This window comes from Protopterus annectens, chromosome 1.part2 (assembly GCF_019279795.1).
Source record: "Protopterus annectens isolate FY-2018-M chromosome 1.part2, PAN1.0, whole genome shotgun sequence".
Taxonomy (NCBI): Eukaryota; Metazoa; Chordata; order Ceratodontiformes; family Protopteridae; genus Protopterus; species Protopterus annectens.
The window spans coordinates 378405856-378424578 of NC_056727.1; positions in this window are offsets into that span (position 1 = coordinate 378405856).

The following is an 18723-nucleotide window of genomic DNA, read 5'->3' on the forward strand; positions in this document are numbered from 1 at the left end:
TCACAGTTATTTACCAGACAAATACAAGATGGATGATGCACAGGTTAATATTATGAGGTAAAGGCTAGACCTTCTTGCATAATCCGGCCAGTTGGGAGTTGTGGCTACAGCCAAGTGACTGATGAAGCTGTGTAAAAGGTCCAGTACCTTAGTGATATACTGGCTGGGGATCTCCTGGTTGTGTGGTATTCTTCTTACCTGAAAAGTCATATCCTGGTGTGGCCATACCTCTCAGCTGTACAGATTCTCACAGGTTATCCAGAATCATGCCTCACATATCTGGTCAGTTTCCCTTCACATTGTGGTTTTCTAGCAAGTTTGTTGCAAATCACTCAGTGTTGCATTCAGGGAATAATGACCGAACAATAGAGTTTCAGACTTCACAACATTCATGACATCCATGCTACTACCCCCCCCCCCCACTGTTACTCTATCACCTATCTAACATTATGAGAGCATTATTTCAAAATTGTCCATATAGTTGGGCCTTTATCCTACCATTATTATGGCTTTGTCCAGATTTCTTGCTCTATGAGTTTGAGAGGTATGCTACTAGCATTTAGTGGTATTGCCTTTCATTTGAATTTTGTTGACTGTGTTATGTTGGTAGTATGGACCCCATGACATTCCCTACCACAGCACTATGGGTGAGGCATGGGCCTTTGCCATAGGCCTGTAGGCCATGTGAGACTGCTGCAGGCCATCTGTGGCAAGGCAATGTGTTCTGTCACTCATATGTTCCCAAGCTGCCAGGCAGTTGATCCTCATGGGGTGACAATAGTAAGTGAGTCAGGTGTTACTGAAAATCACTTTCTGTTCATACTGATCAATCACTCTGGGTGACAGCAGGATGCTGCTTATGGCTAGGGACATACCTGCATGGGACACATATTCAGCATGCTGCATCATGTCTGTCTTTCTATAGTCTGTGAGGTACTTCTGCCATCATTCACACCATCATGGACCAGGCTAGTGTGATACCTGTACCTGTTGTGCGGTGACTTGAGTGCATGTGTGATCATCTGGACAGTATGTACAACTCCCACCATAGGTGTAGCTGACATGAAAAATAGTTGGCACTGTGATTCTTGGAACATGGCCCTGTCTACCACAGTACTCTACCTAGGCCACTAAGACACAACAGCCAGGAGTAAGTGCTGGCTACATCCTGACAGTATTTCCCATTCATATACATAGATCATTGACCCCTGCATATTGTGGACATGCAACAAGTTATGGTGTTGATTGGGACAGCCCTGGCAATGTATGTTCTGCTGCTATTACCCTACAAACGTACATGTTACTGTATTTCTATGGGAATATGGGTGTGGAGGGATCACACCTGTCAATGATACACATTTGCACATACTGTGATGATATTGGCTTTACATTTTAGTTCCATCTAGCATAGTATTGTGCCCTATCTTGGAAAACAGAGGCATATCACTGCAGAACACAGGTTAGATTGTAATGGCATACAAATGAGTTTTAGACTTCTTACTCTTCAGAGCCTTATTGCAACTGGAAGGCTTGCTGTGATATCACTGTGTAAGTCTGTAGGAGGGGTATTCCATCATTGATGCCATTTGTGGGCCTTTGCCAGACATTCCTTTATGGTTTTCTATTGCTGACTTGCTGGGGGAGTCTGAGGGGGTGAGTATGGGATCCCCACATTGACATCCAAGAATGTGACCTATGACCACCCCTTAGTTGCCCCCCCCTCGCATATACTGCAGTGGGATTTGTCACCTTGGATAATACTGCATAGTGTGAGGAAGCTAGTATTGGGCAGACATTCCCTGGTGTCCCACATAGCTGTCAGTTTTCTGCTGCTACCCCAGTAGGTCACACCATTCCCTTGCATGCATGCAGCAATACTGTAGATATGCTACTGGAACATAGTACTCCATTCATTTATTGCTTAGAAAACTGACTTACTTTGCATCTGTGGCAGTTGTGGGGATGATGGGAGAGGGCTGACTCTGTCAGATGTACACAGTACACTGCCTATACAGGTACAGGGTAAGTTACAGGTAGTACAATGTGTGTGGCATCCATTTTACTGTGTTTGCCAGTCAGAGAGAGAGGTAGCATTCCCTGGATCCCTACAGTGTCAGTGTGTGTGCTATGAATTGCCTCTTTGCCAAGGCCTGGGCATACTGAGCGTGCCTCCATCTGCCTACAGGAGCAGGCTCAGGAGGTTCCTCCTCCTAGTCCCTCTATGCCTGAGGTGACCTTGGCAATGGTGGTGGGATGTGTGGCCCTTCCCTGTGCTGTTCCTGCTACAGCTGTTTCCTCAGAATCATATTGTGTAGCATGGCACATACTATGAACATGTGTTCACATGTGGCTGGGGAGTACTGCAAGGCTCTACCAGATATGCCACAGCAGTGGAACTGTGACTTGAGCATCCCAAACACACACTCTATAATGATTTTGGTTTGTGCATGGGCCTCATTATTGCATTCTTAAGTGGGTGTGTGTGCATTTCTGATGGGCATCCATGGCTCCAGTACATAAGACAGCATTCCCCATCAGATGGCCATGCGGGATATCCCCATTGGTAAATGCCTGGTACAGGTGTGAGGAATGCCAGATGTGGGAATAGTAATAGCTTCCATGGCTGCCAGCACCCACATTCATGATAATGCCCTGATACTGCCTAAACAGGACTGGATATCTTTATCTACATCTAGCTTCAACCGATCAATGTCGGCATCATCACTAGAACATTCAACGACAGACGCCACAACCTGAGGTTGTGAAGTATCACTCATAGTACCCTCATTATGTACTAAAGCTGTTGTGACAACACTATTACAATGTGGTAAAGCACTCTCTGTCACAGATGACGTGTCATTAACAACACTCCCATTATTAATAACTTTAATTACACTTTTTGTTTTCAACACATTCGAGGCAGTTTTATCAAGTTCATCTCTTTCAAAGTCTGCCTCGGCCAAGTAAAGACATGGCTGTCCCTGAAATCAATGGTGTCTCTATGAATCTTGCTCTGCTTCTGCTCGAGCAATTTCTTCTCAAACAGGTAGATGTTATCTAACAATTTATCAAAACCCTTGTCACCAACAGCAGATGGAAAGGTATCATAAACAAACTGCTGCTGTTCTTTAATACGAGCTCACAGAGCAGCTTCTTCTAAATGAAAAAATTCATTCAATAATGTCATGTATCGTAAACTAGTTTCAATGTTAATTTGTTGCCACTTATACAGCAAATCAGGGAACAAAGTACCTGTGGTTGGCATCTTGAGTATCCATAGTCCCCTCGGAATGATTTTACGACTAATACAAACATCAAAGTGCTGATGCTGAAACTGCATCCTCTTCAATTTCAAAAAATCCACCTCTAGTTGATTCATTAAGGTGGATAAACCACTACAATTGGCTATTGATGCTGCATCATCCTTTGCACTGCATATCACATCATAGGCTAATAACAGATTCTCTTCACCTGAGACACAGTCCTCAAATCTATTCATGTTCCGTGCACTGTTCATGAAGTTATCAGGGTTATAAGGTAACCCAACGCTGTAACATAGGTTCTGCCATCACTATTGGGTAGCAAGATAATAAAATAAGCAATAAGTCAAAAAACGCTACTCAAATGTGAAAACTCCTGCATAAAAATACGAAAACAATAATACAAAAAAACAGGAGTACAAGGCGACAGAACAGTGTCCTCATAGACTAATCTCCGTACTGAACCAAAATGCACAGCAAGCAGCATACACTTCACCAGGCTTAGCCAAAGCACATAATAGGCAGTTTTCACTTCACCGATTAAAAAATACAGTCTCATATAAATAGGCACCAGGCAATCCTCATACGATGCAAAAAATGTAGATTTATTCAACAAATGAATAACAAGGCAAGCGCTTTCACCCAACTGGGCTTCTTCAAGCCAATATAAAACAACACTCTTGAAACAAACTATTTATGCTGTGAAAAGTTGACATAATTTCCTATTCCCAATCAATTAGTCAACAATTAAAAATTAAAGAGCAAGTAGTTCTTACTCATTGCATACTCATTGTTAAACATCATAAACTTTATAAATATTAGGTTTTAATGAATTTTACATTGTAAAGATTAGATGAGGGTAATAGAATAAGTTTAAAAAAGGAAAAGTGACATATTGGAGAATACCAACTGCATCAAAGTAAGTATCCATCTCTTCAGTTTTGCCAAAGTACCACAGTGGTGCAGTGGTAGCATTGCTGCCTCACAGCAAGAGGTTCTCTGGTTCATTTTCCAGCTGCAGTGCTTTCTGTGCAGAGTCTGCATGTTCTCCCTGTGTTTGTGGGGGTTTCTTCTGGGTGCTCTGGTTTCCTCCCACATCACAAAGACATGCATCTGGAGCACTTCTCCCCGGGCCTCTCGTGAAAATTGTCTTTGCTGCAAGTTGGACTTTCCCAGGAAATAAAGAATAAATAAATTTATGACTGAGTGTTGCTATCAGGCTGATAAGCTGGTATTCACAGTCAGTAGCACTGCAGAGGTAATCTATCTGCAGCAGTCAGCTTTGCACTACAGTACTACATTCCTGATTCACTGTTATCCAAATTCCTTAAATGGCAATATCTGATTATACACTAGATTGGATGACCATGATTATGAATTGCTCCACTCCCCACTGTGTTGTAGCGAACCATACATACTCCTTACATGACCCTAATACAGTAGCTGTAAGCCTAACCAACTTTCTACTCTAGCTGCAAGACAAATTCTTCTGTCTTATCTAAAAGCTTTATAAACCCACCAAAACTGAAAGGCTGTCCACTGAACTCAAACATCTTTTAACTCTAAGGGATGAAGCATGGCAAAAATGTTAATAGACCATCCAAAACTAACAACTGGACCACCTTTATAGTCTTGCATAACTAAGCCAAGAAGTTCATCAATAAACCAAAAGAAATCTCCAAATAAAGAAACAAATTACCTTCTTACATTCCCCCAAACACTATTGGGAAGAGTAAATTATTTACAGGAAGAAAACCTCCTCATGACGCCTTGTTTACAAACACCATTCAGTGTGGTACAGCAAAACTTCCTCCAGAAAATTTCCTTAAAGAATTTAGCAATCTCCCATCAATAAACTCCACACCTCCCACAGATCATACACTGCCCACCCCACCTCCATTCATCCGCCTCTTCCATTTCAGATGTGTGCATACCAAGAAGTCTTAAAAATACTTCCACTGACAACCCTCGTGGATCTGACAACACATCACTGCAGAGAGTATATATTTGTCTTTTGTTCACCCCTATATATAATTTGTGTCTCACACTAAACATCATGCCACATTTTTGGAAAATTGCTCTAATTAAACCCCTTTCAAAGCAAACCAGCCCCAAAACTACCTTTCACTTCTGTCTAATATCCAGCCTCTCAGTTCTGGGTAAACTGTTTGAATATGTAGTCTACAACCATCTCTCCCTCTCTCTACATTCAGTATTACCACCTGCTCTCCTTCAAACAACATGGAGAGCCAACAAGCCTGGAAGAAAAAAAAAATCTAAGCCTGTTTCCTACCTTTCCTGTAACTAGTGTAGTCCAGATTCAGATTTGCTGTATCCAGGACTGTATGTAAGCTTCAGAGCCCCCAAGCTTTCTGTGTTGGAGGGAAGCCTTCTAGCTTATCAGTGGGAGTGGTAAGCACTAGGTAACCTATCTACCACATAAGGAGTGGTTCTGGCCCAGAAATTGTAGTTATTGGCTGTTTGGGCAGTTTTTCCATCTCTCTCAACTTTCTGATTTAAAAGCCCGTATTTGCACTTGTTTCCCCCCTTTCCTGTAACTAGTTTAGTCCAGATACAGATTCTTAGTTTTAGCACTTGAATTTGCTTATTCGTGATCAGCACTTGTTCAGAACTTGTTGTAACCACTAAATAAGCTACTATTTACTACAGCACTCAACCTTCCTCATTACCAAGAGGAAAACAGTTTTGGTACTTACTTTCCTAACTTGCTTAGAGAAAACAGCCCTTGTACTCACTTTCCTCGCTTATCTAGAGGAAAATAGTTTTTTATTCAGGCATGTCCAAGGGTCGGCTCCCAGTGTTCTCTCCTATCAATCTGATGAATCTGGGCATCTTGGGGCAATGTAGAAATTGCCTCATGTACACAGACAGCCCTCTCCTCCTACCACCCGACACTACAACCTGTGAGAGATGCACTTATCTAGCCAAAATGGAGGTAAAGCTCTCTCCAACCAAGACTGAACTTGACAGTCAAGAGGAGAAGGTAAACACTTGCACCACACCACACTCATCACATAGTCTCACTAAATCTACACCACCAAAATCCACACATAAAAACACAACAACATTCACGGAGGCTCTCAATAATAATCTGCTCAAGCAACAGAGACCTCCAAAGCAGAAATCCAAGCAACCTCCACCCCCCCCCATCACAACCCAAATGAAAAATAGCCCACAGACTCAGTGTGCCACTCTACCACAGCCAATAAGGCAAAACAACGTACCCAACACACTAGTCATAGGTGACTCTATAGTCAGGCACACTGATGTCCCACTCACCAGGCTAAACAAGGAGAAGGTTACTGTCAGCTGCCTGTCAGGTGCCAGGATCTGCCACATAACCCACGCACTCAGGTCAATCCACAACAAGTGCAAATATGACTCTGACATTGTCCATGTTGGTGTGAACAACCTGAGATGTACCTCCCTGGACTACATGAAAAGAGACATGGAAGAGCTCTCTGATCTTGTAGCCCAGGCAGGTATAACACTAGCCCTGAGTAGCATTCTGCCATCACCCAGAATGATACCGAAGTCCAAGGACAAAATGATTGACTTCAACAATTGGCTAAGCTTCTGGTGTCGTTCTAAAGGGATCCAGTATCTGTCTGCCTGGGATGACATGGTTGACAGACCACGATGCTTTGCCAGAGATGGTCTGCACCTGTCACCCCTCCGATTCCGGATACTGGCCAAGGTTCTTGCCACCACTATAGTGCCTTTTTAGGCAAGGTTCAAATGACAAATTCACCACCGTAACAGGAACAGGCAAGCAAAAACTGAGGGTGATGCTACTCAATGCTAGAAGTCTAAATCTCAAAATGCACTAACTCGAGGCGCTCCTTAAAATGGAGAACATCGATATCTGTGCAGTGACTGAGACCTGGTTCAAGGCTCCAGAGAGCACCCCTGCACTACCAGGCTATAACTCACACCACACTTTTTGGTCATGTAACCTGGACTAGAACACTAAAGGCGAAGGTGTGTCCATATTCATTAAGGATATCCACACCTCCAGGCTAGTTGCTCAGCATAGTGCATCCGAGGTTATCCAAGTGCAACTAACTCTGGGCAAACGGCAATCCAAATTGTACCTTGCTACTGATCCCCCACCATGTCCCAGGATTTCCACTCCTCTTTTCTTGATGTACTGGAAAATATTAGGATTCATCCAAACACCCTAATAATGGATGATTTCAACTACCCCTCCATTAACTGGCAAAACTACTCATGCACCAACTCCTTCGCTCAACGCTTTCTGGAATTCATAAACTCCAATGCCCTGGATCAACTTATCCACACCCCCACCAGGGGCAACAATATCCTAGATCTAGTCATTACCAACATGAGTGACCGGTGTTCCACACCTGAAGTCAACGCCTCATTGGTCAGATCCGACCATAAGCAAATCACCCTAGATATCCACATCCTGCCCACACCCCCCATTAAGGAAACTACTGTAAAAAATTTCTCCAAAGTCAACTTCATGCTTCTTAAGACAGAAGTGGTGAACTTCATGACACCCATGCAGATGGACAATACAGTTACGACTACTGAATCCGACACAATTGCACTTTATAAGCACTTACACGAGTGCATGGGTGGTGCTATCCCAAAAGGAACCAAGACGCTAGCCTCCAAAAAAAGGAAGCCAATCTGTTGGTCCCCTGCCATAGACAAACTGTACAACAGAAGAAAGAAGCTGTTGCAAAAGAGAGTAAAATCCCATGAGTGGAGGAGCTCACTGGTCAGCCTCAGTAAGAAGCTGCAATCCCTGATAAAATCCTCCAAAGCTAATTACGAAAACAAAATCACCACTGATTCTAAAGACAACCACAAAGCATTCTATAGCTATGTCAAGAATCTCAATGGCAACACTCAGTTCTGCTCTGAGTTACAGCACAATGGTACTAAATATACAGCCTCAACTGATATTGCCAACATCCTGGCAGACAGGTTCAGTGCTAACTTTACCCCCCTCTCACCCCCTAAAGGACCCATCTCTATACCGGAAGAATGCAAAGTTCCTGTAATCATGGCTGCATAGGTAAAAAACACACTATCCAAAGCCAAGAACACAGCATCCATGCGACCAGACAACATCCCAGGCTGCATTCTACACGAAATACAGAATGAAGTGGCACCCCACCTAAGTACCATGTTCAGTCATAGCCTCACCTCAAGCTTTGTGCCCGCTGAATGGAGCACAGTGACGGTTATCCCACTCCACAACGGGGAGCCACCATGGACCCCGGGAACTACCGCCCCTTTAGACTGATGAGCCTGGTCTGCAAGGCCATGGAACGTATAATCATGGAACTTATAAACAAAGACATTGGTAATCTCCAAACTCTGGACCCCACCCAGTTTATGTTTGTAAAAGGAAATTTATGTCTCCCAAACCTGATAGATTTCTTTGAAGCAGTCACCAAAGCCGTAGACAAGGGTAAGGTGGTTCACACAGCCTATCTAGATCTTGCCAATGCTTTCTACACCATCCCCCACTCTGGAATTATAGATGAACTCACTAAACTAGGTATAAATTCCTATGTCACAAGATGGGTTGCCAACTGGCTCACTGACAGAACCCATACTGTGAAAGTAGCAGACTCCAAATCCGACTTCAGACCATTGACAAGTGGAGTACCACAGGGTTCAGTCCTGGGTCCTCTCCTTTTTGGTATCTACTTCTCTGAAGTACAGGCTAACACAGAAGGTCTTTGGATAATGAAGTTTGCAGATGACTGCAAACTAGGAGCCATAATCGAAACTCCTAACGATGCGGACATCCTACAAAAGGACCTCACTGAGACAGATGCCTGGTGTCAAAGCCATGGCCTCAAGCTCAATGCCAAAAAGTGCATTGTCATCTCCTTTGGTAAAAACTCTGTATCCATGAACTACAACATAGGTGGTAGTATACTTAACACCGAAAGTGTGATAAGAGACCTTGGGACACAGGTGGACAGTAGTCTCTCCTTTGATAATCGCATCACCACAGTAGTCAGGAAATCCTTCTACATGGCACACCTCATCACAAAAGGTTTCTCATCCAGAAAAAAAGAGGTCATTGTTCTCCTCTACTCATCACTCATTAGACCCATTTTAGAGTACAATACCCCTTTTGGTATGTACATCACAAGACATCTAAAACAACTGGAAAGGCCGCAGAAATACCACACAAAGAGGATTACTGGCCTCAAACAGGTGCCCTGCGCAGACCGTCTCAAAAAACTCCAGCTTTACTCTGTCACATATCGCCTACTCAGAGGTGATCTCTGCCTAACATACAAAGCTATGTCAAACCCAGAGCTGTTGGACATGCTCCACTTAAAGAAATCCCAATCCCTTCGAGCTGCACTCTCCAGGGACCTAAACCTTGTCACCACAATAAACAGAACATGCCGGAGAGATAGATTCCTGTCCCAGAGTCTTCCCATATTCTGGAATAAACTACCTATCTATATCAAACAAAGCTCCTCATTAGCACTCTTTAAGAAAAATCTTGATGATTGGATGGGAAATAGGAAATTCACCCCGGGGATCACTTCTGTGGCTCTGCTCGACAGTGGCACTAGAAAATAATTTTCTTGGGTGGAAAAAGCCAGGGTACCTTTTTGGCTGGGCTTGTATAGGCCCTGGGGCCTATAGCCTAGTACCTACCTATGAACCTATGAACCTATGAAGAAGTACTATGACAGCGCTTTGGTCCCAGCTGATGACATCCTGCTAAACTCTGATAGTAGCCTCTTTACAGTAGATCTTTTTATAGACATGACAAAGGCATTTGACCTCATTGATCACTATCTTCTCCAAAACAAACCAACTGAAATTGGTATCAGTTCAGACACTGCTCCCTAGTTTAAAAACTTCCTCACAGGCAGACACTTCAGAGTTAAAATAGGATCCTCCAAATCAGAATCTGCATTTATTACTGAAGGTATACCACAAGGATTTATTATTGTCATACTCTTCTTGTCCATATTACTAAAAAAAACTTCCCTGTGACCTTATCTATTTCTCACTTATGCTCTAGGCTGTTGACATGGTCATTTACTGATCAGGTCACTCACACCAACATTCAATGCCAGCTCCAGTCAGACTTACATGAGCTCCACCAATGGCCCATAAATAATAAACTACTTCTAAGCCTTACCAAGAGCAAAACTATGATTTTTGAAACTTCACAGAAAATTCACTAAACTCCTAACTATTTAACTTTCTTTGTCCTACAGAACCATTCCATGAAAACAACTTCCATCTTTAAATAGCTAGGACTATGACTTGATTAGTCACTAAATTTCCATTTCCACATAGCCAAATGAAAACCAAAACAAACTCCCTCCTCTTCTGGGCAAAAAGGGCTCCTCTTTTGTATCTCAACCAGCCATAGTAGCCTTTGGCAAAGGAATTCTCCTTTCAGAACTTGAATATGGGCTCCGAATTTTTGCTTTAGCCTCCAAGAAAATCATTGCCACACTCCAGACTACCTCTAACAGCATCTGCTGATTCATTAAAAACTCACCTCTCTGTGAACATTACTGTATCACCCTAGAAAATGCCAAATGGCTACATATAAAACAGAAATGTCACTTACCTTTAGGATTCCATCTCTACAAATTGCTCCAATTCTGCACATTTACTCCACTTTACAGCTGGACTTCACAAAAAAAGTCATATAATCTGAGACACTACTCACAAAGCACACCAACTTGCAGTACCCCACAACCAGACTCTACAGTATTGCTTTCCCCCCTCAGGCACCTACTCATTGGCAAGCTCTCCCCATCAACCTTAAAGAAATCAACACTTATTCTAAATTCAGAATGCAGCTCAAAATCACTTCTTCATCCAACCAAGTGGTCCTGCTTCAACACAGGACATGTCACCTGACTTACCTCCTTTCCAAGTCTCTTCCCTTCTCTCAAGTTGGAGGTTGGCATAATGGTTAAGGTGTTTACCTAACAAACATAAGCTGCAGGGTTTGATTCTCACATGGGGTAATTGGCTAGGGTGAAAATGGCCCACATGGGCAGTTAGCCTAGTACTAATCTATGAACCTATGAACCTCAAGATTCATTGAAGATTGACCCACTTTAACTAATGCATATATATTGTACATTACATGTTGCTTGACTGTACATTGCACTGTACTTGTTCACTAGAATGTACATACATATTTTATCTACATGATTAGTTTGACCTAATTTGTTATTGCTTACATTTCTGTACTTTTTGTTTGTGAAATGTTTTGTATTTAACCAACAGTGAGACTTATATTGGTCAGTACTGTACTACCCAGTAAAGGAAAAACACTCATAGGCATAGATATCTGAAATTTTATGCACAGACACTGGCAAACTCAATCACAAACTGTCCTACTGTTTAAACACATAAAGTAACACACATGCATACTCTCTTATCCCCACACAGCGTGACTTACCTCTGTTGGCCATCTTTGCAGGGTGATGTGGCCCTGAGTCACTCTGCACAGATTTTCAATGTTGATGCAGTATAGGTGTGTGTCACAAGAAGGTGGTACACATGTTATGCATATTGAGCCCTGCCCCAGGTATATACAAACCCTACACTGTGAAAGCATGGTAAGTGGGTGCTGTGTTTGGAATGTCATTCACAGAGACTCAGCCATGGAGAACCATATTTGCAAATGGTGCTCCAAATCTCAATGCCCAGATCACACAGAGATGATTTGGGGGGGGGGGGTTATGAGTTCTAATGGTTGTATAAATTATATAAGACAGTTTGTGCTAATCTTGCTTACTTTACAAATGCCTATGAACACCTTAATATTTGTTTATGTGTTCACTATATGTTTGGTGCAGTCTATCAGTCCTGCTCAAGACACTTAAATGTAAATACTTAAAACAAGCAAGACTAATGGCATAACAACTAACCCTGGCAGTTGTATGCTTAAACAGTAGATGACTGCACCACATATTTTGTGTTTTTGAGTTAAAGGCCAACAAGCCCTGCCATTCTACTATCTTAAAAGTAGCTGAGAGTTTTACCATTCGTTTCTGGCTTACCTAAATGTCTTACATGTCTTATTAAGTATGTTGTTTTTCATAGTGACTAATTGCTAAACTGGACAAGCAGATTGAGTTGCAGTTTGGTTATGGCTTTTATTGTTTCCATATCATTGTTACATTTCCAATGCCTTACATCAGGATTATTTGACTGCACCATTGTTTTCTATTATTTGTAAATATAAATGTGGTCTATGTAATACTGTCTCAGGTGCTAACATACCTAAGTATTGGTGCAGATCTTTTTATATTAAATACTGAAGTAGACTCAGTATTTCTCTACCACTGTTTAACTGTAAACACTGAGACTTCTTAACATAGCAAACACATGGACAACTGCTGACCTAGGAAAGAGCACAATGCTATACATTACTTAGTTTTTATAAAATGTAAAGACTGAATAGCTTATTTTATCCACAGATCAGTGTGAATCCCAAGTACTTTGATAACATATCAGCAACTATAATGCAAACATACCATGGTAGTAATCTTTCTTAATATCTGATTTCCTGCTGAAATGAGCTTATTCAAAATATATGAAATATTAATAATCTAGAGGGATGCTGTTATATTCCACTTATATGTTCGTATTAATATGTGTACATACCAGATAGAGAGAAGTAACGCTTGTTCGGTATGTAACTACAATCATTATGTACTGCTGAATATCACCATTCCAGCATTCCATTAAGTAACACAGACATATCTTTTAAGATGTCTAAAAACAAGATAAAGCCGTTGTTCAGTTGTCTGCATGAACCAACTTGTTGTGCCATCATCTCTAGGAGTTATACTCCGTAAGATCATAACCCCGTCAATTTAGATACTAGATAGACAGATATACAAGCAGGCTAACAGATGGATAGATAGGTAGAATGAAAGACATATAGATAAACAAATAGATAAATCGACTGATAATCATTTCAGCAAATAAATAAAATAATTCAGTGACAGACTGATATTTGCTGGATAATACTTTGAACAGTAAAAATGACAAGAGAATGCTCAGTTTTTGATTTTAATACATGAACTCCATTCAAGTAATATAAAATGAATCGAAACCTTTATAAAATTATCTTCTAAAAAGTACAATTTTTAAGACATCTACACTTGTTAACAAAATGTTTTACATGCATGGGTTACCAGTTTATTAGTGCTTAGTGAAAACATATGTTAAAATTACTTTTTCCCTCTTGTATTCCTTTTTATTTTACATTTTATTATAACAAGTGACAAGATGTGGTCCAAAATCCATGCACACATTTTTGTGTTGTTTTTAATTTGTGTCCTTTTTCACAGGAAGTAATGGTGGCTAACAGTACCAGAGTCCAACATTCAGACATTTCCAAGATTGCTATAAATATAAAATCACTAAAGCTCAACATATGTTTTCTATCACTAAAATTTAATACAGATGCATGCTTCCATGAAACATTGCCAAGTCTGAGGGCCTACCCTCAGATCAGATATGTGCTTTTTTAAACTCTAAAGATGGTATATATCTCCACATAATGCTCTGGAATATTACTCTCAAGTAACATAAGCTGAATATCCTGTTATCCTTTGTTGCTGCCTGAGCATTAATCTGGAAAGACATTGTGCAGGCTATGAACCTGTACATCAATGAACTGTCATACCAAGAGGAAAGACAGATGTTTGAATAATATACTACTAAAATTTAACCTCCCACACTGATGTTAAACTTCGCTACATAAAAGGCTACCAAGCTTATCTTAAGCATTTAAAAAACTGCACCCAACATTGACAGTTGCAATACAGTCTAAGTGATGCTGCAGATACGTTTAACTAGACCTTTTCTTCAAAGGTAGTTGTACTGCACCACTAATAAATTACCTTTGACTTATTTCCTTTAGGCTACAATACAAGCTTCAATGAATAGTTTAAATGCTGCCATTTTGCAAATTTATTCCTCTCATTTCCTCTGTAAAATAACAAACTTTATGAAATTTAAATCTTATTAATGTCTGCTAAGTATTATATGTGAATATGGTAGGTCTCCTTCCTTTTGTGTCAGTATTATTTATTCATAGAAGCCATTTTAGTTGTGTTTGGCAACATTTTCAATTCAGCTATAGAAGAGTGAGCCAGCTTCTTTTGTTGCTGACAACAAAATTGATGTTAACTTAAATTTGTTTTATTGTTTATATTAATGGAAACCGGTTACTAAAATAAACTTGATAATATTAAATAGATGTGAGTATTAATTGAAACCATTTGCTAAAATAAATGGCTAATGATAAATAGATGTAAACATTGAAGTTGTTAAGAATGAATAAGAGAGACTGATTTTGATGTGAAATTAATAACAGTTAATAAATTGAATAATTAAATTGTGTTTTCCAGAGACAAATGCAGAATATTTCAGGTTAAAGCTGGCTTAAACATGAACAAGAGCTCAGACAGTCTACTTATTTCTCATTCTGTTTACAAATGAATCAGTGTTCTTATGCAGTAATAAAAAGGAAGCAACTGTAATAGAGTTCCTTTGCATGGCTGCACATTCAATCCATCTTGCTACTTCTCACTTTTCACAATTATTCTATGCCCATCATGTAATGTATTGCCTAGATAAAATTAATTTGTAGATATGAAATGAGGCTTCCATTTAGGAAGCCTGACATTAGAATTATCACATTGTTAACGTTTTCATGTCATCCTGTGGATTTTCTCATTAATAAGTATGATGAGTTGCTCCAATAATATGGTCTGTTTCATTTGGAAAAGATTAAATCTGAGGAGTACTTCTAACCACAGAAATCTCTTCTGGAGTCATCAGTCTTCAGGTGTGGTTAGCTGTATGGACTGCATGGCATGTTTAATGAAACTGCAACAATATGGTGATGATCACTAATTACTGCTTTGCTGCCTGCTTGAATATCACTATTGTTTGCTGCTTAGTCATTAGTGTATAATTTTCTGTTTGAAGTTAGTTTGAAGTCCCTTTGAAGTTACTGTGAAGGGTTGCTTTTGGATAGCTAATTGTTTGGGGGTGTAAAGTAATAATTTTGTTTTCTTTGTGATTAGCAGTAGCTTCTTCAATAGCTGTGAAATCCTGTTGGTTTTTGTACTGAAGTAAGGATAGAGTCTTAGGTGAACAGATAAGGGTGGAGTTATCAGCATATTGTATTACAAATGAGAGACTGGAAGTGTTATGTAAATTGTTAATGAATAGATTGAATAGTAATAGGTCAAGTATTGATTCCTGTGGCGTACCCAATGAAATAAGAGGGAAGGCAAAGAAATTGTTTCCATTTTACAAACTGCACATATTGTTGTTTCTTTGAACATCAACCCCACATTTCCTGAATATTACTTGCTATTACAGAGTACTCCTCAGGCCCTTCTTTTTTCTAGTAGTGAGTAGAGATTATACATGTGTATGCCTACCACCTACCGATGAGATCCAATATATCTATATGTATAATTATATTTGTACATAAATATTTCATATTTATATAGATGATGATGTTTGGGTTTCTGATCATAACCAGCCAGTGGCAGAGTAAGCATACCTTGAGTCCTGGGCTGTTTTGAAACCATGGGCCCCACAAGCACACATCTTGTGGATGTATAAATGCAGGTGTCCTTTGATTTACCTTCCTGATTGTCTTAAATTATATATCTTGTTTAGTACAGCAATATTTTAGTTTTTTTTAAATGTGTAGTCATGAGCATATTTTCAGTAAGCACTGAAAAAAATATGAAGTAATAATAACAAAAGTACCCATTTCAGAACATCACAATTATAAATAATCACTCAAATGGCTGTCACTAGAACCCACCAGTATTCATACTGAACAATTACAGGCACTTTATTAATGTATTGACTGTGTACACTTCATATGTCTGACTGTGGAAAAACGCCTCAATGAAGTATTCTAATTTGCTTGACACAAATGCACAGTCTTGCAAAGACAAACTAACTTTTTAACTTTATGAACTTGGTAGGTCAGTCATTTTTATCCAGAAATATCCTCCAAACCCAGTGATTATAGCTATATTGTTGACAGCATCATTTTCTGTTGACTTTGTCTAGAAATGATAATAATAATAATAATAATAATAATAATAATACAAATAATAATAATAATAACGGCCAAAGTCACATATTTCAAATGTTTTCCTTACAAACACAAAGTAGCCAAAATATTCCAACTTAATTCACATACACACATACATACTAGTCCTGCAAAGCCAAATTAAAGGCTATTTAAAATGACCAGATGATAAGAACAGAAGGTACTTTCATCAACAGATAGTTCTACTTCCATCAGCAGTTATAGCCATTTTGCTGACTGTGCACACACCTTGTTGTTATGACGAAATAAACTACATATACTTTATTGGTAGCTTTGAATAAACTACACAAAATTATATAATGATCACTAGCATCACCCAGCCATGTGTAGCACAGTTTAAATAAAAGGTATTTATGAAAGCATAAAAAATATTAACCACCCGATAACATATGCTAAGTCAATATGCACTGTCTACATTAGTAAAAGTCATCTGAATAATTCCACATTGAAGAGAACTGTTAGCCATGCATTTAGTGCTTCATCTACAAAGGCACTGGTGATAGTGCCATAACATTCATTGAACTATGCCAGCTGTGCAATAAGGAATGTGTGGCAAACAAACAGCTGTTTCACAGTTAGTAGTCATGCAGTCCAGGGGACCACTAAACAGCCTAGCCCAAATTGCACAATTGCTCCAAAGCACTCTCTGGTTAAGTGACTTGCTCAATGTCACACAGTAGTTAAATAAAGATGGAAAAATTCAAGCCCGGGACACTTGCCGTAATTCATTTACAATCTAGAACTTTAGTCTTCTGTACTAACTGCTAGAGAAGCAGTTTTTGAATAAATGCAGAAATTCTTTACAATCCCATCTTGTAAAGAAGACTACATTATAGTAATTTGCAGCAATGACTATATAACAGATGCCAAAGATCAGACGGATCTGATCTTCACTCTAAATACTGTAGACTATAAGACCTGACAAATGTTGATTCCTCTGTAGTTGCTGGAGGCCATAAAGAGGGTATTGAAAAAATATGTTACTAAAATGCAACATTTAGCCTACTAAAATGACACGTGTTCACTATATTACACAATCCATGCCTATTAATGAAATGATTCATTTTGTACTGCAATGAATAAAGCAAAACAATTAAAGTAAATATAAATACTGCAACACCTTTTCTTCAACAACCCACAAGTCAGATAAAAGTCAAAAATATGAAGGCAAAAACATACCTTTAGTTTTTTTTGGGGGGGGCTTACATGCAAGCTGGACACCTGCATCTCATTTCAAACCTCCTTATATCTTTTCTGTCATCAAGAATAGCTATCACCTCTCACATCAATCAGTGCACATCTAAATTACTTGAATATCATGTATGGTTGCAGCATGCACCTTCAGAGTCAACAGAGCTGGGGCATGAACAAATAAAGGCCTGTGCAGGGTAATGATTCAGGCTCCTGTCACACATATCAGTATTGTATTACTTGGCTACCTGTCTCCAATTACCATAAACACTGTTCAAACCTGTAAGCGTACATATTATTTTCTTCTGCACTTTTGCCATTATCACAGAGATTTGGATTTCATTAAAAAATGATTTCAAATTTTACAGAAAAATACTGTCGGCTATCTTCTAAACAAAGCAAAACAAAACTAAACAAAACAAAACATTCTCATATCGAAAACAGATTTATCAGGAGAAACTTCTCTTCCCCTGAACCTCACATTTAGTGAAAATAGATCTGGCAACCCATAAACTACAAAAGATTTGCTGGGATTCATACTCAAATAGGGATCCATTCAGAAGCTTGAAATTTCAACACTTCGAACTTCAAATGGCTGAGACCATAAGGTCGAAGTTTTGAAACTTTGAACGTTTTGAATGGAGATCGTCGTACAGTGAGGAACAGGAAATTTACTGTTTTCCTCACTGTAGTGCAACGTTGGAGTTGGTATATTTATTTAGCAGGGGGTGTGGGGGGGTGCAGGGGGCTTGCCCTCTTGCAAAAACATAAAAACTATTTTGTTTTTATTTATTTTTTCGTACATTTTTGAAGTTTGAGAACTTCACTCTTATGGTCTCGGCTGTTTGAAGTTCAAGTTTTGAAACTTTGAGATTCTAAAGTAGATACTCTGATAGATATAGTGAAGTACTAAATAGTAGCTATGCAAAGGATCAGGAATAAAAAAAAAAGAAATGCACTTAATAAAAGCTTGACACAGCCTACTAAACATGTGTCCCTTTTCAGGAGCAGCTCAGAAGCATTGTCTGGTGAAGTAACTTGGTCAGAATCACACAAAAGACAAATGAATGCTAAAAGAATTAAACCCTGTACTAAAGGATGCAG